We start from the raw sequence: 20,609 nt of genomic DNA on the forward strand, positions 1-20,609 counted from the left end.
CGCGCATGGATTCTGTCTTGTTCCATCTAGCCTGAAACCCAGCCGGTGCGAGAACCAGACCTTTGCTCAGACTTGAATTTGTACTCTGTCCAAGTTGTGAACTGCTTCCTGATACCTTGAACCCGTTGGACAACCTTTTTTTTTTTTTTTTTTTTTTTTTTTCAGCCTACTTCCCTTTTTTATTCAGGCATCATTGTACTGTCACTGCTACCAGAGAAACCTTCAAGGGTTTTCATTCAAATCTATTCTTGTACTCAAGTATGTCTTGGTCTAGCATTTCCAGAACAAACCTGCTTAACAAGCAGGTCTGACTCATTCTGGATGGAGTCCCTTCAGGCTATATTCACACTTTGCGGATTTTGCTGCGGATCCGCAGCGGATTTGACCGCTGCGGATCTGCAGCAGTTTCCCATGAGTTTACATTTCAATGTAAACCTATGGGAAACAAAAAACGCTGTGCACATGCTGCAGAAAAATCCGCGCGGAAACGCTGCGGATTACATTCCGCAGCATGTCACTTCTTTTCTGCGGATTTTCAGCTGCTCCAATAGAAAACTGCAGTTGAAAATCCGCAGAAGAAAACGCAGTAAAAACCGCGATAAATCCGCAGTAAAAACCGCGATGGGTTTTCACTGCGGATTTTGCAATTCCGCTGCGGAAAAATCCGCAGTGGAATCTGCAAAGTGTGCACATAGCCTTAGTCATCACTTTCTTGTATCATGGGGAATTTTTTCTGTGGATCTTCAGGATGCTTATCACCTCATCTCAATTTTTCCTACTCATCACAAGTTTTGCAGTCCACCAGTCTTACTTTCATCTTGTGGCTCCTCCATTTGGGCTAACCGCAATATTATTATTTTATTTTTTATCCAGGCCACTCTGTTCAGAGAATCTGGAAAGTCTACAGATCTCACTTTGGATGGAGAATCTATAAACCAAAGTCTTACCAGATTCCTACTTGGCTTTAATTTTTTCTGGAGATGGTGTTCGATACTGCCTAGGCAAGAGTCCTTAACACTATTTCGTCCAGCCTCTCTCCATTTCTGCATGAAAGTGCAAGGCAAGGGGGCAGTCCCCTTTGCTCATTTTCATACCAGGATACCAGGCCACCACCTCCGACAGTCTTTTATCTTGTGGCTGACTTCCCCTCAAGTGTGCCATTTATTGGCATATTGTGCTGACAGATGGCAGCTACCAAAGCAAAAAAATGGCTTTCTGGCAGTTCTATGTAAAGGGCTATTGTATGATCCATGTAGGGTTACTGCCCATCAGAGTGCTGGAGTCTATCCTTTTCATCACTGGCAGGACAATCTGTCGGGACTTCCCATTTTGATCTAGACTGAAGATGCCACTGCCGTGGCATACATTACCTTTAAGGGTGGAACTAAAGTCTTCAAGGTATCAGTTTTGCCTGGGTAAAAAGTGTTCCAATTTTCCAGGACGTCCCTCCTGACAGCAACATGGACGACGTCCTCCTGCTCCTCCTTCTTGCAGGGACACGAAACACACAAGAGGTTAAAAGGACCCTTCCCAGCCTTCATTCCCTCTGTTTTTCCTGTCCCTGCATGGAGGGACACACAAGGATTATCTTCTTACCGGATGGGGCCCCGGGGATCGTGCGGCTGGTCCAAACCTTCCCCCTGCCAATAAGCCCTGGGCTGAAACCCTCCTGGATGTCGGTCACTCAGCCGCAGAGACCAGGGTGCGGACGATGCCTCTGGGTAGTGCCATTTCCTCCTGCAGTGGAGGCTCTGATGCCGGCCAATATACAGCTCGGGAACTGTAAGTTGGGGAATCCCAACGCACCTCCGGTGATGACAGCGCTGGAGGTAAAAGGCCGGCGAGCGTTCCAGGAAGTAACGCAGAGATAACGAGACAGGTGGCAGTGCTCTCCCTGGTTCTTGCAGCGTTCAGGGCACCTGTGGCAGTAGCGGATCATGGAGGAACCAGGCAGGACGAGGCAAAATGCGCAACCTGCTGACCCGGACCAGAGCCCTGACTGTTCACTCTGTTGCATTATGCAGGAAAAGGCACTCCCCTACCTGTGCCCAAGCGACCAGGAAAGGCTTTAGCAAAGTCTAAGAGATGCACTGTATGCCATTAATGGCTACCTGATATATGTAGCAAGACACTGTGACATATGTACGTCCAAGATCTTGAGGAACAGCCATCCCTTCTATCAGAGATGCGGTCTATGATCCGGGAAGAAGTGCAGGCTTCCATATCCACCCTGTCCAGCCCACAGCCCTATAGTCCTGGCCCTAGTGCTAAAAGCCAGGTGGGAAATGGAGCTAAGCTCAGATGAGGATTCCTATCTTCGGGGATCTGACCAGGAGGAGGGCGAAGTAATTTCAGAGGAAAAGGAGCGAGGTAGAAGATACTTGTTCCTGTCGGAAGATACAGCCAACCTAGTCCGAGCAGTAAATAACAGTGCAGGTTGGGGAGGTTCCAGAGCCACGGTCTAGACAGGACTTAATGTTTGGGGGCCCTGGGGCACAAAAGCAATGGGTGTTCCCAGTGAACGACCACGTGCAGGCTATGGTCCTGAAAGAGTGGGAAGAGGCTGAGAAGTGCCTTCTGATATCCTGGGACTATAAGAAGCGGCTGCCGTTTGATCCAGAGGAAATTAAGATCTGGAAAGAGGTGCCCAAGATTGATGTACCAGTGGCTAAGGTGGCCAGAAAGACTTCCATTCCCTTTGAGGATTCTTCTAGTTTAAAAGACACTATGGATAGGAAGGCGAATAATCTGCTAAAACGAGCCTGGGAGTCAGCAGCCTTAATCAAGACAAATATAGCCGCTACTTCAGTTGCTAGATCTGTTTTTATGGATGGGGCAACTGGAGGAGCACTTGTCTAACAAAACCCCAACGGAGGATATCTTGGCTTCCATTCCTCTCATGAAGTCAGCTACAGCCTTTTTGGCCATTGCATCTGCTTAATTGGTAAGATTCTTGGCCAGAAATAGCTCGCTTTCCAACGTGGCTCGCAGAGCTCTGGTTGAAAACCTGGTCCGGGGATGGTGCTTCAAAAAAAAACAAGCTCTGCTCTTTTCCTTTGTCAGGGTTGAGTATTCAGCCCTGCACTAGATGATTTTCTACAAAAGGCGGCTGACAAAAAGAAGGGGTTCCTGGAAGACAAAGGTAGAAGGGAGCAGCCCTTTCGTAGGCCGGGCATCTATCAAAAAAAAAAAACTGAGTACAGGAACCAGGGAAACTCTTATAGGGGTCCCTACAGTAGTTCCCACTCTAGAGGCGGAAAGAGTAGAGGTTCCCTGTTTGGATCAGGTACAAGGTCCAGGAAACAATGATGCTGTTCGGATTGGGGGGTGATTCAAGCAGATCTCAGGTCACTCAGAATCAATGGGTCATAAGACCATATCAGAGTGCTATCAAATAGAATTTGCTCCCCTCCCCGCCAGCGAGTCATTGCTCCCCTTACGGTAAAATCAGACTCCCAATTACGGTCAGACTTGGTAGATCTAGCAAACTCAGCGGTTATAGTGCCAGTCCCCTGGGCAGAAATAGGCTTGGGGTACTACTCCTTTGTTTTCCATCATAAAACCATCAGGAGAGTTTCGCACAATTATAAACTTAAAACTCCTAAACACCTGGGTCTCTTAAGGTACCGTCACACTAGACGATATCGCTAGCGATCCGTGACGTTGCAGCGTCCTCGCTAGCGATATCGTCCAGTGTGACAGGCAGCAGCGATCAGGCCCCTGCTGTGCTGTCGCTGGTCGGGGAAGAAAGTCCAGAACTTTATTTGGTCGCTGGACTCCCCGCAGACCGCTGAATCGGCGTGTGTGACACCGATTCAGCGATGTCTTCACTGGTAACCAGGGTAAACATCGGGTAACTAAGCGCAGGGCCGCGCTTAGTAACCCGATGTTTACCCTGGTTACCATCCTAAAAGTAAAAAAAACAAACACCACATACTTGCCTACAGCCGTCTGTCCTCCAGCGCTGTGCTCTGCTCTCCTCCTGTACTGTCTCTGAGCGTCGGTCAGCCGGAAAGCAGAGCGGTGACGTCACCGCTCTGCTTTCCGGCCGCTGTGCTCACACAGACAGTACAGGAGGAGTGCAGAGCACAGTGCTGGAGGACAGACGGCTGTAGGTAAGTATGTAGTGTTAGTTTTTTTTTACTTTTAGGATGGTAACCAGGGTAAACATCGGGTTACTAAGCGCGGCCCTGCGCTTAGTTACCCGATGTTTACCCTGGTTACCGGCATCGTTGGTTGCTGGAGAGCGGTCTGTGTGACAGCTCTCCAGCGACCAAACAGCGACGCTGCAGCGATCCGGATCGTTGTCCGTATCGCTGCAGCGTCGCCAAGTGTGACGGTACCTTTACAAGCGATTCCGGATGGAGTCGGTCAGGTCCACCTAATAAACAAAAACGCCCTAATGTGCACAATAGACTTGAAAAACACTATCAGGTTCCTGTCCACCTGGCATCCAAAAGGTTCCTGAAATTTGCGGTGAGGCTGCCAGAAGTTCGGACCTGCCACTTTGTTTCAGTGTTTTCCATTTGGCCTATCGTTAGCTCTAGTATTCACCAAGCTAGTCTCAGATGGTAGCTTTTCTAAGAAATCTGGGAATAATCATCATACCATACCTGGACGACTTCCTCCTAGTTGCGAATTTGGCGGAAGAACTCCCAACAACACAGAAAAATCCATAGCGGTTATGGAATCCCTCGGCTGGATCATAAACAGAAACAAATCAGACCTAACAAAGGTGTGTTTTTTTTTTTTTTTTCTTTTCTTGGGAGTCCTGCTGGATTCCAGTCGCAGAACTTCCTTTTTGCCCCTGGAGAAACAAAGGACCGTGCGGAGCAGAGTAAAGGAGCTTATGAAAGGTCGTATCTCTATCAGGACCGTGATGCGAGTTTTGGTCCTTATGACTGCCTGTATCCCCTGCGTTCGCTGGGCTCTGTTTCATTCGAGAGTTTTACAGAGGGAGATCATGACTGTCTGGGAAAGTCGCTAATCGTCCCTCGAGGAGAAACTATTCTGATCCCCGTCAGGCAAGAAGTCCCTACTATGGTGGATCCAATTAAGGAACCTAAAGGAGGGTGTTCCTTGGATTACTTATCCATAAGTCACAATCACCACAGATGCCAGCAAGTGGGGATGGGGGTGCACCTGGAGGGAAGAATTCTCCAAGGAGGAGTGGCCAGTAAACATACAATCCAGCTGCTCCAATTACAGGGAACTTTACGGGAAGCTCTAAGACAAAGTCAGGCCGAACTGAGGCGTTGACACATCAAAATCCTGACGGACAATATGACGGCGGCATCCTTCTTGCACAATCTGGGAGGTACCAGGCATCAAACTCCAGGAACTATCAGGGAAGATATTTTCCTGGGCGGAAAGAACAGTTTTATCGATAACATCCCAAAAGACTTTTTTTTTTTTTCTTTTGGTATGTATCTTTTCCATCGGGTCCAGTGGAATTAGGACATGCATCCACATATCTGTTGTGCTGTCAGCTATCTTCTAACACACTTATCAATAACATCCATCCATCTAGAGGGTTCCCGGAACGTCGTCGCAGACTACCTAAGCAGATGAAAGATCTGGACAACTGAATGGTAGGTATTCCAGGATTTGTGCCATCGCCAGGGCAGGCTGCAGATAGATCTGTTCGCAACCAGAAAGAATGCGAAGGCGGACAGACAGGTTTTTTTCTCTGAACCCGTCAGACAGGCCAGAGGGTGTAGATGCGCTGAGTCAGAATTGGGGAAGATTCCTCTTATGCTTTTCCGCCGATACCTCTCATTCCAACCTCCATCCTTGGGAAGATACAGGAAGATCGAGCAAGAGTACTTCTTATTGTGCCCTATTGGTCAAGGAGATGGTTTCCGCTTCTGGGGATTATGGCAGAGATACACCCGGTGCTGCTGCCACAGAGGGAAGATCTTATCCAACAAGGTCCAGTCTTTCACCAGAAAATGGGGAGGCTTCATCTGTCAGCTTGGATCCTGAGCGGGACATCCTGAGGGCTCGGGGATCATTGGACCAGGTGATATCCACAGTCCAACCAAAAACCAGTTACAGCCGCAATCTACCTTACAATCTGGAAGAGGTTGTCTTGAGAGGGGGGGGGGGGGGCCGGTTGCAGGTCCGGCCTTTCTGGAAGAAAGTCGGATATCCCAAGGGTCTCCAATTTTCTGCAGGTGCGCTTTAATAAGGGGCTTAGACCCGGCACCCTAAAAGTCCAGATCTCAGCCTTAAGTACCTTCCTCGACTATTCCCTGGCTTCTCATCCGTGGGTAATAAGATTAGTCAGGGCAATTCAGCGTCTGCGCCCCACGATCAGGCCTTTAGTTCCCCCTTGGAACTTGAATCTAGTTCTTTGGTTCATATTCTGAGACCCTGTCATTTCTGGGGGTCAGATATCCCATCTTGCATCTAACATGAAGGTGACATTAGTGGCTATCACCGCAGCAAAACGGATAGGGGAAATTCAGGCCTTGTCCATTCAAGACCATGCCTCTGAATTTGGGATGACCGGATAATCGTGAAGTTAGACCCTTCCTTCCTACCGAAAGTCCAGTCATAATTTAATTCAGGAGATTGTGCTTTCTTCGTTCTGCGAAAACCCCTTGAACGAAAAAGAACGGGTCCTACATAACTTAGATGTTAGACAGGCGATCATTGACTACATTGAGGCCCACACGCAGGTGGAGGCAGGATCAGAGTTTATTCGATCTTTTTGGGAGGAAGAATAAAGGATAAAAAGCCTCCCCAAGTCCACCATCGCTTCAGTGATCTCCCTAGCTTATCAGTCGCAGTGCATTAGTTCTCCTGTAGGATTAACAGCCCGCTCAACTCTAGCGTTACCAACTTTCTGGGCAGAGAGCAGGAGCATCAGTAAGCCAAATTTGTAGGCCCGCTGCCTGGTCCAGGCTGGATATGTTTTGTAAACCCTACAAACTAGATGTATTATCTAGCCAACAAACAGCTTTCGGGAGAATGGTTCTCCCAAGATGTGATCCCACCCTGAAGTTTTTGGTACTCTCCATGGTGCTGTCAGGAGGGACGTCCTGGAAAAAAGGACTACCGTTAATTGTTTCCAGGAATCCTTCCTGACAGGACGGTTAGTTCCCTCCCCTTATTATGTATGTCATATGTCTTAATATATGTTTAATGAATGTGTTAAGTTGCATTATCCATGGTGTGTTACTTGTTAAGAGGGAATGAGGGTGGGGAGTGATCTTTTAACCTCTTGTGCTTCCTGTCCCTGCAAGGAGGAGGATGTCCTCCATGGTGCTGTCATGATGGACTCGTGGAAACCTAATTACCGGTAGGTCTAATCCCTTTTATTTCAGCTGTCAACATACCGGGAGTTATATAATTAAGCCACTTTCTAAGCTGGAAAGGGTTCTCACTCGGAGAGTGGTACCTTCATGTAGAGGTCTATAGCTAGATTTGTTTTCAGTGAGACACACTGGACATTAATTTGATAGCATTCAGACTGAACCACAATGTTCCAGAGCTCATGTCTAGATCCTGCGTCTCTTCCTCTGATGTGCTGGCTTTCCCATGATCCCTCTTTCCCACCCTTATTCAGTCACTCAGTATAAAAGCTTGGCCTTGCCACGGTTGTGATGGCTTTGGGCCTCTGATCAGGTCATTCAGAATTGGTGTGCATAAACCTACCTTGTTGCATATCTTATCTGCATGCTTATCTGGAAGGTTTTTTTTTTTAATCCAACAAATTGTTCCTATGTCATCATCCCTTCAGGTTATCTCCTTTCTGCTCTGTGGGTATGTGCACACGTCAGGATTTCTTGCAGAAATTTCCTGAAGAAAACCGGAAATTTTCTGCAAGAAATCAGCATCAATAGTAAAAGATAGACTGTTTAAAAATAATAAAAAAAAAAAAATGGTTATACTCACCCTGCAGACAGCCGATCTCCTCAGCGGCGTCCATTCCTATAGATGGTGTGTGTGTGTGTGTGTGTGTGTGTGTGTGTGTGTGTGCCGGACCTTCCATGACATCGCGTTCACGTGACCAATCTCAGGACCACGACGTCATAGCAGGTCCTTCACACAGACCATCTATAGGAACAGAAGCGGCAGCATGCACCGCTGAGAGGCGGGAAGACACCGGGGCCATCAGAGGGTAAGTATATGACTATTTTTTAAATTTTTTTTTAATTTTTTTTTTTTTTTTTTTACTAATTGTATGGCGCCCAGTCCGTGGAGGAGAGTCTCCTCTCCTCCACCCTGTGTACCAACCGCACATAATCTGCTTACTTCCCGCATGGCGTGCACAGCCCCATGCGGAAAGTAAGAAGATCAAGGCCCTCCTAGGTTAGCGGAATCCCCGCAATTCCGCATTTTTAATGAACATGTTGCTTTTTTTCCCGCAATGCGATTTTTTTTTTTTTTTTTTTTTTTTTTTTTTTTTTTTTTTTTTTTTTTTCCCGCGGGAAAAAAAAGCAACATTTGCACTAGAAATGCGGAATACACTGTAATTAATAGGAGGCATATGTAAGCGTTTTTTTCGTGTTTTTATAGCGAAAAAATACTGAACGTGTGCACATGGCCTGTGACTACAAGGGTGCATCTGACTTGTTCTCTTCCAGAGGAACCTGGATGACTTTAACCCCTTAATGACCACCAAAATGTCTTTTTACTGACCTGAGATATAACAAAATAGCATCCACATACAGGTGACAATCCAGCAGCTGTCTTCTGAACACTATAGCTGACATCTTGCTGCATCAGCCACGATCATTGTTGGCACCGTCCATATCGGTTTAACCCCTTAGATGCTGCTGTCAATAGTGACTATCATATAAATGGTTAACAGGAGTGCAGGGGCTCCCTCTTTATCCCTATCGTCACCCTGAGATCATGATTGTGTGGTCCTGATATTTGCCATGGCAATTCACGACCAAATAACGTCCTTAGTCTGCCGGCTGTTGTAACCTGTTAAGACGTTAGCGACATTTAGGTGGTAGAAATCAGCTTTTTCATTCCTGTCATGTCACTTTGCATTAATTACTGAAAATCACCTGAAGGGTTAATAAACTACCTGACAGCCCAAGGGTGCTGTTTTTAACCCCTTCATGACCCAGCCTATTTTGACCTTAATGACCTGGCCGTTTTTTGCAATTCTGACCAGTGTCCCTTTATGAGGTAATAACTCAGGAACGCTTCAACGGATCCTAGCGGTTCTGAGATTGTTTTTTCGTGACATATTGGGCTTCATGTTAGTGGTAAATTTAGGTCAATAAATTATGCGTTTATTTGTGATAAAAATGGAAATTTGGCGAAAATTTTGAAAATTTCACAATTTGAATTTTTATTCTGTTAAACCAGAGTTGTGACACAAAATAGTTAATAAATAACATTTCCCACATGTATACTTTACATCAGCACAATTTCTAAAAACTGCACCCCTCAAGGTGCACAAAACCACATTCAAGAAGTTTATTAACCCTTCAGGTGCTTCACAGCAGCAGAAGCAACATGGAAGGAAAAAATGAACATTTAACTTTTTAGTCACAAAAATTATCTTTTAGCAACATTTTTTTTATTTTCCCAATGGTAAAAGGAGAAACTGAACCACGAAAGTTGTTGTCCAATTTGTCCTGAGTACGCTGATACCTCATATGTAGGGGTAAACCACTGTTTGGGCGCACGGCAGGGCTCGGAAGGGAAGGAGCGCCATTTGACTTTTTGAATGGAAAATTATCTCCATCGTTAGCGGACACCATGTCGCGTTTGGAGAGCCCCTGTGTGCCTAAACATTGGCGCTCCCCCACAAGTGACCCCATTTTGGAAACTAGACCCCCCAAGGAACTTATCTAGATGCCTAGTGAGCACTTTAAACCCTCAGGTGCTTCACAAATTGATCTGTAAAATGAAAAAGTACTTTTTCCCTTCCCCCATGACGGCACACCTGAGAGAGGATCCGCCCAGCCAGGACAGGAACCCCTACTGAAAATAAAAGGGCGGTACCTCTCGGTCGCTTCAGTTGGGTTTCCTGTCCTGACAGGGACCCTCGTGCTGAACACGGCGGTGATTCCACTTACCCAGGTCCCGTCCCGGCGTGGAAGAAACAGGCAGCGCCTGTGCGTCGGGTTCGGGAGTCTGGATGCGCCGTCCGCAGGTCCCCCGGGTCTCTGCGTCCGAGCGGGCGTTGTTGCAGCACGGTCGGATATCCTGGGTCCTTCCGTGGCTGCCACGCCGCCCTCCTCCCTCTGCCGGCATCCAGGTGCGGTGGCCGCTTCCGGGTCGCCCGTCTGACGTCACGCGCAAGGCACGCTGGGAATGGGCGTGCCCGTGTGACGTCGGGGGCGGGCGCCGGATCCAAGATGGCGGCGCCCATGAAGAAACGCCGGCCGGTGGAATAAGGTCTCCGGCGGCGCGGCAGAGGAGGGGAGGGGCCACTATTGGGCACCGGAGGAGGCGGGGAGTGTAGTGGTCCCCCATAAAAGGGTGCCTGACCACAGAAGACGCGCTCATGTCCATAAACTTCAATATGGAAGTAGGACAACAGGAGCAGCAGCAGCAGCCGCCGCCATCACAGCAGCAGCGCCAGGAGCTCTCATCAGATGCTTTGCCGAGCCACCAGCACAGGAGCAGTCGCTCAAGTGGTAGAAGTGGCAGCCGTCCTGTTCGGCAAGATTCTTCAGCGTCCAGGAAGGACACTACACGTGCATCTGTCCAGCCTCCAAAATCGGTACCCTTGACTGTCGGCGGTGGTGAGTGATCTACGTGAATGTCGACCTTATGGTAACAGGGTCCATTTTTTCTGTTTGATCACTAGGGGTCGAGGAAATCTAGCGGCAAAACAAAGAACCATGAATGTGCCCTTTGTAAAGTTCCGCTTGCAGTTCAGTGGCAGAAAGACCTCTGCGCTGACTGCATTAATAGAACTATTCAGGAAGAGACCCCTAATTTTGCCTCTAGCCTTAAAACCATAATTCAGGCAGAGATAAAAGACTCCCTAAAACTGGCCCTCAAAAAAGCGGGGAGGAAAAGCCGTAAGGTGCCTACGGATTCGGAGGCCTCTCAGAAATCATTCCAGTCTCCCTCTACCTCTTCCGCCTCTATCCAGTCCTCAGATTCCTCCTCAGATAGTGATACGGGGGGGCGTCCATGTTTCCCGACTGAGGATGTAGAAAAATTAGTTAAAGCGGTCAGGACTGCTATGGGTCTTAAAGAGGAAAAGACGCCTTGATCAATTGAGGATGTCATGTTTAGCGGTCTAGAAGAGAAAAGAAAACGAACATTTCCGGTCAATGCAAAAATCAAAGCATTGATCGAAAAAGAATGGAAGAAACCCGAAAAAATGGGTACCCTACCTTCTTCATCAAAAAGGAGATATCCCTTTGAAGAAAAAGATTCTGAATCCTGGGAAAAAATCCCTAAGATTGACGGTGCGGTAGCCAAATCTTTGAAAAAGTCATCCCTTCCGTTGGAAGATTCAGGGGTCCTAAAAGATCCACTAGACAAGAAAACGGATAGCTTCTTGAAACACATCTGGGCCGCGGCAGGGGGCTTGAAACCAGCTATAGCTGGAACGTGTACAGCTCGCGCCCTTATGGTCTGGTTACAGCAAATTGAAGACCAGCTAAGAAATAAAGTTCCTAGGAATGATATTCTGGCAAACATATCCCTAGTTCAAGGGGCAGCAGCCTTCTTGGCAGATTCTTCCGTGGATTCTGCGAAATTAACGGCTAGGGCAGCTGGCCTGTCCAACGCGGCCAGGAGGGCCTTATGGCTTAAAGGGTGTCCGGGAGATTTGCCATCAAAACATAAGCTTTGCTCCATCCCATGTGACGGTCAACTCCTCTTTGGGAAGAAGTTAGAAGAGATATTGGAACAGGCAGGAGACAAAAAGAAAGCCTTTCCAACCTTCCCTAAAGATCCTAAAAAACCTTTTTTCGGAGGAGATTTAACAGAGGCCGACCTCCGGGAGATGGGAGAAATTGGGATTTCAAAGATAAAAGGAGAACGGGCTATATGTTCAAAGGGCCCTCTACCTCAGCAAAAAAGTCCCCCCAATGACATTACATCAGAGGTTGGAGGAAGACTCTCCCTCTTCTATCCAGCCTGGATAAACATCGCCCCGAGCACCTGGGTTCTGAATATTATAAAAGACGGCCTAAAAAAATATAGTTCTTACCGATAACGGTATTTCTCTGAGCCCATGACGGCACCACGGAGAGAGGGGATCCGCCCACCAAGGACAGGAAACCTACGGATAAAAAGGCGGTACCACTCTCTTGCATCAGTTGTTTTACATAGAGAACGATGGGAGACTACTAAACATTTGTTAAATTTTAACTGTTTATCATAACTAGATACCGCGTGACTATTAACACTATGAGTAGACTATGGCACTATTTTGATGTGCGCACCCACAAGTGAAGGGAGGGAATGTACGGGTGCCGTCATGGGCTCAGAGAAATACCGTTATCGGTAAGAACTATATTTTTCTCTGATCGCCCATGACGGCACCACGGAGAGAATTGCATAGATAGTGCATTCAGGGAGGGACCACCGCCTCCAGAACCCTTTTACCGAAAGTAAGGTCTGAAGAGGAGATTAGGTCCAATCTATAGTGCCTATAGAATGTGGATGGTGAGGACCAGGTAGCAGCTCTACATATCTGGTCTATGGAAGCTCCGGTCTTCTCCGCCCAGGAAGTCGCTACTGCTCTTGTTGAGTGAGCCTTAACCTCCCCGGGAACGGACATCCCACTTGCTGAGTATGATAGACTGATGGCGTCTGTGATCCATCTTGCTATGGTGGCTTTAGATGCTTTTTTCCCCTTCCGGGGACCCTGAAAACACCCAAACAGAGAGGAATCCTCCCTACTCTCTCTAGTGACTTCTAGGTAGTGTAAGAGACATCTTCTTACATCTAGTGTATGTAATGTTTGTTCCTCCTTATTTTTAGGATTGGGACAGAAGGAGGGGAGAGATCTCTTGAGACCTGTGAAATTTTGAAGCCACTTTTGGGAGATATGCTGGGTCTGTTTTTAAAATGACCCTATCCTCTAGGAATTGTGTGTAGGGAGGGTTAGCTGAGAGAGCCTGTAAATCGCTAACCCTGCGGGCCGAAGTGAGGGCGACTAATAGAGCTGTTTTGAGGGATAGATTTTTTTATTGTAGACTCGTGTAATGGCTCAAATGGAGAATTAGTCAGGGCTTTAAGGACCAAGTTTAAGTCCCATTGAGGAACAACTTTTACTGGAAGAGGCCTTGATCTTCCTGCCGCCCTGATGAATCTAGCGACCCACCTATTTGAGGCTAAATCAAAATTGAATAGGGCTCCCAAAGCTGCCACGTGAACTTTTAGGGTGTTAGTGGCTAAACCCATCTCCAACCCGTTTTGTAGGAACTCTAATATGGAATTAAGGGGAATTTCTTTCCCTATTTTTGCACCTGATGATGACAGACACTTTTTCCATATCTTGCCATACTGTCTTGTTGTAACAGGCTTCCTACTTTGTAACAGAGTTGAGATCAAGCCCGGAGAGAACCCCCTGCTTTCTAGTAATTTCCTTTCAAGAGCCAAGCTGTCAAGTGCAAGTTCTTGACCTGCGGATGACAGACTGGGCCCTGTGACAACAGATCTTGGAGGTCTGGTAATACCCAAGGGTCTGATATTGATAACTTCCTCATCCATGAGAACCAAGGCCTCTTCGGCCAGAACGGGGCAATTAAGATGACCAGCGCCCCGTCCTCCCGAATCTTCCTCAGCACTGCTGGAATCAGAATAAGAGGAGGAAAGGCATAGACCAGATGGTGACCCCAAGATATCAGGAAGGCGTCCACAGCTACTGGGTTCCCCAGGGGAGATGGGGAGCAAAAGGAGGTTACTTTTTTGTTTAGATGACTCGCAAAGAGATCTATTTTGGGAACGCCCCATCTTTCTGTGATCTGGGTGAATATCGCCTGATTTAGTTCCCATTCCCCCTGTTTTAGACTGGACCGGCTGAGGAAGTCTGCTTTGTAGTTGTCCACTCCCCTTATGTGTAAGCTTGTTAGGGATAAGAGGTTGCTCTCGGCTATTTGCAGGATTGAATTGGTCACCTCCATTAGATTTTTGGAACGGGTGCCCCCCTGGTGATTTAGGTAAGATACTACCACCCGATTGTCCGACATTACTCTTACATGGTGAGAGTGAAGGACCCCCAAGAATTCCTGAAGGGCAAATTTTACTGCAAGGAGCTCCTTCATGTTGGAGGATTTGTTGACTGTGGATGGAGACCAAGTGCCCTGGGTTACTAGGTCGCCCAGATGAGCCCCCCACCCTGAAGGGCTTGCATCCGTAGTCAGGACTTTCGAGATCTGAATTACCCACGGGACTCCCTGGGAAAGATTTTTCTGCGATCTCCACCATGTCAGAGAGTGATTTGTGCGAGGAGATAGAGATAACTGCCATCCTAAATTCTCTCCTAGATGGATTTGCTCCGACAATATCTGCCATTGAAGTTCTCTTGAATGTAATTGGGCCCACTGGACTGCAGGGATGCAAGAGGTCATAGAGCCTAAGAGGGACATGGCCTGACGGAGTGTTATGGAGGGGAGAGATTGGGTTCTCGATACTAAACTTTTTAGTTTTTGTATCTTGTACTCTGGGAGACGACATTCCATCTTTTTGGAGTCTAGAGTGAGACCCAGGTACTCCTGGACCTGAGAAGGCATTAGTCTGGACTTTCCCATGTTTATTAGCCAGCCCAATTCCTTCAGAGAATGCATCACAATTGCCAGTTGATCCTCGCAATGTTGCGGGGAGGAGCCTATCACCAAGAAATCGTCCAGATATGGAACGATTAGGGTATTTTCTTCTCTGAGGTGAGCCATTACCTCCGCTATCAGCTTTGTGAAAACTCTCGGAGCTATGGCAAGACCAAATGGTAGAGCTGAAAACTGGAAGTGTTTTAGGACTCCCCTGATGTGAACTGCCATCCTGAGGAATCTCTGGTGATCCTTGTGTATTGGGACGTGATAATATGCGTCCTTTAAGTCCAGGACCACCATGAAGCATTGGGGAAACAACATCTTGATAGATGACTTTATCGTTTCCATCTTGAATGCTTGAACCTCCAGGAAATCGTTTAATTTCTTTAGATTTATAATAGTCCTGAAGGAACCGTCTGGTTTCTTCCTCATGAATAGAGGGGAATAGTACCCTTGCCCTCTTTCTTGTGGGGGAACCTCCAGGAGTACACCCTTTTTTACTAACTCGATGACCTCGTTTTCCAGAGCCAGCTGTTCTTCTGCCGAAGATCTTATGGATGTCATCATAAAAGAGGGACGGGGGCATCTTTTGAATGTCAGCCTCAGGCCTGATTCTATAATGTTCAGAATCCATTGACTGGAGGTAATCTTTTTCCAGGCTGGAAGAAAGAGAGATAACCTCCCTCCCACCTGGGGCGAACCTTCATTGAGAAGGTTTCTTGTTATCACTGGGGATTTTGTTAAAGATGAACCCCTTGTTTTTGTTCCTCTTATCCTCCCACTTTCCCTGGCCTCTTCCAGGGTTCTTGCGGAAAAACCTCTTGTTCCGAAAGGGCTTCCGGTAAGAGGGGAGACCAAGGGAGGGAAAGGACTTTTTCTTGTCCCCGGCTTTTTCCAGGATGTCATCTAATGTGGAACCGAACAAAAACTCCCCTTCGCAGGGGATAGTACATAGTTTTGTTTTTGTTTGCAGATCGCCAGGCCAATTTTTAAGCCAGAGGGCACGCCTGGCCGCATTAGCGAACACTGCTGACCTGGCGGCTAACCTGATAGTCTGCTGAGGCGTCAGCCAGAAAAGCCGCCGCTCCCCTTATTACAGGTAATGTTTTCAGCATCGAGTCTCGGGAGGTTTTCCCTTTTAATTGACCCTCTAGTTGATTTAACCAGATCATTAGGGAGCGGGATGTGCAAGCTGCTGCCACTGCTGGTTTCAGGCCTCCTCCCGCTGACTCCCAAGAGCCCTTGAGGAAGGCGTCGGTCTTTTAGGACCCCCATGTCCTCAAACGGGAGAGCGAATTTCTTTGATGCTTTGGCTATTGCTACATCTAACTTGGGGGCTTTTTCCCAAAAGGAACAGGATTCATCCTCGAAGGGGTATTTCCTTTTCGGGGTTAGGAGAGTCTTTTTCATGGGTTTTTTCCATTCCTTTTTAATTAACGCTGCAATTGTTTCGTTAAGCGGAAAAGCTCTTCTCTTTTTTTGTTCTAATCCCCCAAACATGATGTCTTGTGCTGACTTTTTGGGGTGGGAGTCTACTAGTCCCATAGTACTCCTCACTGCCTTTATGAGGCCATCAGTGTCCTCTAGCGGGAAACAATTGTGACCTCCTGAGGAAGAAGTGGATGATGAGGAGGAGGAGTCGGAGGATGCTGAACTCGCACTATCGCTGTCAGATTTAGAGACTGGGGACGGGGACCTGTGTCTGGTCCTTCTCCGTTTTTTTCCTCTTTTTAGGGATCTAAAGGTGTCTTCCACCTGTTCTTTAATCAGGTTTTTAAGATCTGTTGCAAACCCGGGCAGGCTTTCAGATACTGTTTGCTGTATGCAGGAATTGCATAGCTGCTTCTCCCATGCGGGTGGAAGATCCTCTTTACAGATGGCACAGGCTTTGTGCTTTGTTTTACCTACGCTTTTCCTCCCCTAAAAGAGACAAATAATAATCTTACTGTCTCTAACTTTCACGAAGATCAACTTACCACCTCCAGGACCCATAAATACCGGTTGGGGATTCTCCGCCTCTGGCTTTTTCCCCGACGCCGTGCTGGACTCTTTGCTGTGTTGAGACCTTTGGCGTTCTTTGCCGGTGTCCTGGTAACTTTTCTGCTGTCTCCTTTTTTGCTGCTGCTGAGGCGATGCTGTAGGTGGAGGTGATCCAGGCAGGGGAGACGCCGGGTCGCTCATACTGCTGCTGGTCTGCTGCCAATAACGCTGGCTGCGCCTGATGCTGCGACGATTAGTAGCTCCTAAGGCTCTTGCTGATAAACTGCAGAGCCGCTGAGAGGAAGTAAATCCCCAATTTTAAAGCTCCCGCCGCTTTTCTTCCGGCGCCTGCGCAGTAGCGCTTGGCCGACGGCGAGGAGCGCCTGCGCAGACGCTTCTGCCTTTGGAACGCCCAAGCGACCTATCTTTTGGCGACGCCTGCGCAGATGCTTCTGCGCCGCCTTTGGAACGCCCAAGCAACCTATCTTTTGGCGACGCCTGCGCAGACGCTTCTGCGCCGCCTTTGGAACGCCCAAGCAACCTATCTTTTGGCGACGCCTGCGCAGACGCTTCTGCGGCGCCTTTGGAACGCCCAAGCAACCTATCTTTTGGCGACGCCTGCGCAGACGCTTCTGCGGCGCCTTTGGAACGCCCAAGTGACCTATCGGCAACGCCTGCGCAGTAGCGCTCAGCCGACGGCGAGGAACGCCGACGCCTGCGCAGATCCAAGCCCAGCGTCTCGCGAGACCAGCGCAACTCCGGGCAAGCGCCCTACTCACAAGATGGCCGCCCGGAGTGCAGATATGGCGCTGCTGACCGGCACCCCCGGTCCTATGCAGACCCTACTGCGTGGCTCTGCATACCCGATGGCGTGCAGTGTGCAGGCTGACGTGTGCTAGGGGAGGGCCACGCCGCACCTCCCGCAACCACAGAGGGACCCCCCTGGATGTTGCCGCTGCTGCGTCTTACCTGGGGAGGTGACCGCGAACTCCTTGTCACCTCCCCCGCACACCCTGTCGGCCCACTGGCTCCCAGCGGTGGCGCTTCGGGTCACCACCCTAGCCGAGGCAGAGGGACCCCAGCTGCCTGAATCGGACTGGTTGGCCCCGGAATTCCAACGACGACTGGTAAGTCCGTAGGTCTCCCATCAAGGACAGGAAACCAACTGATGCAGGAGAGTGGTACCGCCTTTTTATCCGTAGGTTTCCTGTCCTTGGTGGGCGGATCCCCTCTCTCCGTGGTGCCGTCATGGGCGATCAGAGAAATAAAATTTATCCGTCCACCCAGTCACAATTTTATAATGACTCCTCGGAGGAAAGTCCAGCAGGAACAGTTAGTTCTAGAAACAGAAGTCCTTGGTCTAATTCAAAAAAATGTTTTGCAAGAAGTCCCGGTTCAGGAAGTAGGAAGGGGGTTTTACTCCCCCCTCTTTCTGATACAAAAACCCGATGGCTCTTGGAGAACCATAATCAACCTAAGAAAACTCAACCACTCGATAGACAACCACTCCTTCAAGATGGAGTCCATCAATACAACTACAAAGCTTCTGTTCCCTCACTGCTTCATGGCAGTAATAGACTTGAAGGACGCATATTATCATGTTCCAATACATCGCGGATACTGGAGATACTTGAGTGGCACTCTACATACAAGACCAAGTGAAACATTACCAATATACAGCTCTTCCATTCGGCCTATCCACAGCTCCCAGGGTTTTTACCAAGGTGATGGCAGAGGTAATGTCATACCTCCGTTCCCGAAATGTCGTCATCGTCCCATACTTAGACGATTTTCTGGTGATAGGGAAGACAGAGGCCGATTGCTCCCATCAGATAACGGTTGTGATAGCAACTCTAATAGAGCTGGGTTGGATGATAAATGTTCCCAAATCGAAGTTGGTCCCAGTGAAGATACAGTCCTTCCTAGGTTTAATACTAGATTCAGAACGTCAACTCTGCCTCCTTCCGGAGAACAAAGTAGCCAAAATAATCAACTTGACCACTGCAGCAATACACCAACCCGAGATGACCCTGAGAAAAGCAATGTCCCTACTAGGCTCGTTAACATCTTGCATTCCGGCTGTAGGGTGGGCACAATTCCACCTGAGACAACTACAGTGGGAAGTTCTGTCAGCTCAAAGACTGTTAAAAGGGCGTTTGGAAGGAAATCTGTCTTCATCAGGATGTAAGAGATTCCTTAGTTTGGTGGACCATAAAGGAACATCTCACTATGGGAGTCCAGTGGCAGAAACCGGTCGAAGACGTCATCACGACCGATGCAAGCGGGTCAGGTTGGGGAGCTCACTTGAGATCCCATTCAGTTCAAGGAACTTGGTCCTCCCAAGAAAGGAGCTCTGGCTCAAACGTGAAAGAACTATGGGCAGTAGAAAAATCCTTGAAACATTTTTTTTCCCCTACTCCAGGGGCGCCATGCTCGAATCATGACTGACAATCGAACAGTAGTGGCCTACATCAATCACCAGGGGGGGACGAGGTCTTGGAACCTTATGAAGGTGTCAAACTTACTATTCCATTGGGCAGAAAAACACCTATCTTCCCTAACAGCACTACACATAAGAGGTGTAGAAAACTCACGAGCAGATTTTCTGAGTCGCAGAATTCTGAGACAAGGGGAATGGTCCCTGAATCTCGGGGTATTCCAACAAATACAGACCTGGGGTACACCAGAGATAGACTTATTTGCTACCTCACACAACAAGAAAGTGAAAAAATTCTGCTCACTGAACCCAAAGGAACATCCTTTCGCGGTAGATGCTCTACTAATACCGTGGAAATTCTCTCTGGCTTACGCATTTCCCCCGATAGTGTTGATTCCAGCAGTAGTCCGGAAAATCGGGGAAGACCGAGCGGAAATAATACTCATAGCTCCATTCTGGCCAAGAAGACCTTGGTTCTCCCTTCTAAGGCAGATGTCGTTAACAGACCCATGGATTCTGCCAGATGTACCGGACCTGTTAACCCAGGGACCAGTGACCCACTCTCAGGTGAAGGGCTTCCATCTGGCAGCCTGGAATTTGAGAGGGCACTACTAAGTCGCCAAGGATTCTCTCCGGGCTTAATCTCCACCTTGTTAAAAAGCAGAAAGCCTATAACATCCAGAATCTACGGTAGGACCTGGAAGAAATTTTTAAACTTCTTGGGTGAACCGTTAGGGGATGTAGCTCCAGTGGGTCCCATCCTAGAATTTCTACAAACAGGTTTGCAATTAGGATTAGCAACTAGCACCCTTAAGGTACAAGTTTCAGCCTTAGGGGCCCTATATAATTGCAACCTAGCATCTAATAGGTGGGTTTCACGATTTATAAAATCCTGTGGCAGGTCTAGACCGGTTATTATCCCCAAAATTCCCCCTTGGGATCTAAATCTAGTATTGGAGGCTTTAACCAAAAATCCTTGAGAGCCCTTGCAGGACATATCACCTAAATTACTCACCCTGAAAACAGTCCTACTAGTAGCCCTAACATCGGCCCGTAGGGTAGGTGATTTACAAGCTCTATCGATATGCCCTCCTTACACTCAGATTCTTGATGACAGGATAATCCTAAGACCAGATCCAGCGTATCTCCCCAAAGTAGTCCAAAAATTTCATAGGAGTCAGGAGATTGTTACCTTCATTCTGTAGTAATCCTAAAAATCCGGGGGAACAAAGGTTCCATATGTTAGATGTGAGGAGATCCATGTTACAATACATGACCATGACTAGTCAGTGGAGGAAAGATCAAACCCTATTTGTAGCCTTTCAGGGTTATAAAAAGGGATGTGGGGTAGCTAAAAGTACCATTGCTAGATGGATCAGGGAGGCCATTAGTCTATCCTATTCTGCAAGTGGCACTCCGGTTCCTGACGGCATCAAGGCTCACTCCACCAGAGCTATGGCTACCTCCTGGGCAGAGAA

The 20,609-nt window shown here is 48.0% G+C and overlaps 1 protein-coding gene across 1 annotated transcript in view; it reads left to right on the forward strand.

Annotated features, from left to right (window-relative positions):
* The window catches only part of LOC138670923 (gametocyte-specific factor 1-like), a 130,917-nt gene that overhangs the window by 13,085 nt on the left and 97,223 nt on the right, over positions 1 to 20,609 (forward strand). The gene's annotated exons all lie outside the window — the stretch shown is intronic.

Source organism: Ranitomeya imitator, chromosome 3 (assembly GCF_032444005.1).
Source record: "Ranitomeya imitator isolate aRanImi1 chromosome 3, aRanImi1.pri, whole genome shotgun sequence".
Lineage (NCBI taxonomy): Eukaryota > Metazoa > Chordata > Amphibia > Anura > Dendrobatidae > Ranitomeya > Ranitomeya imitator.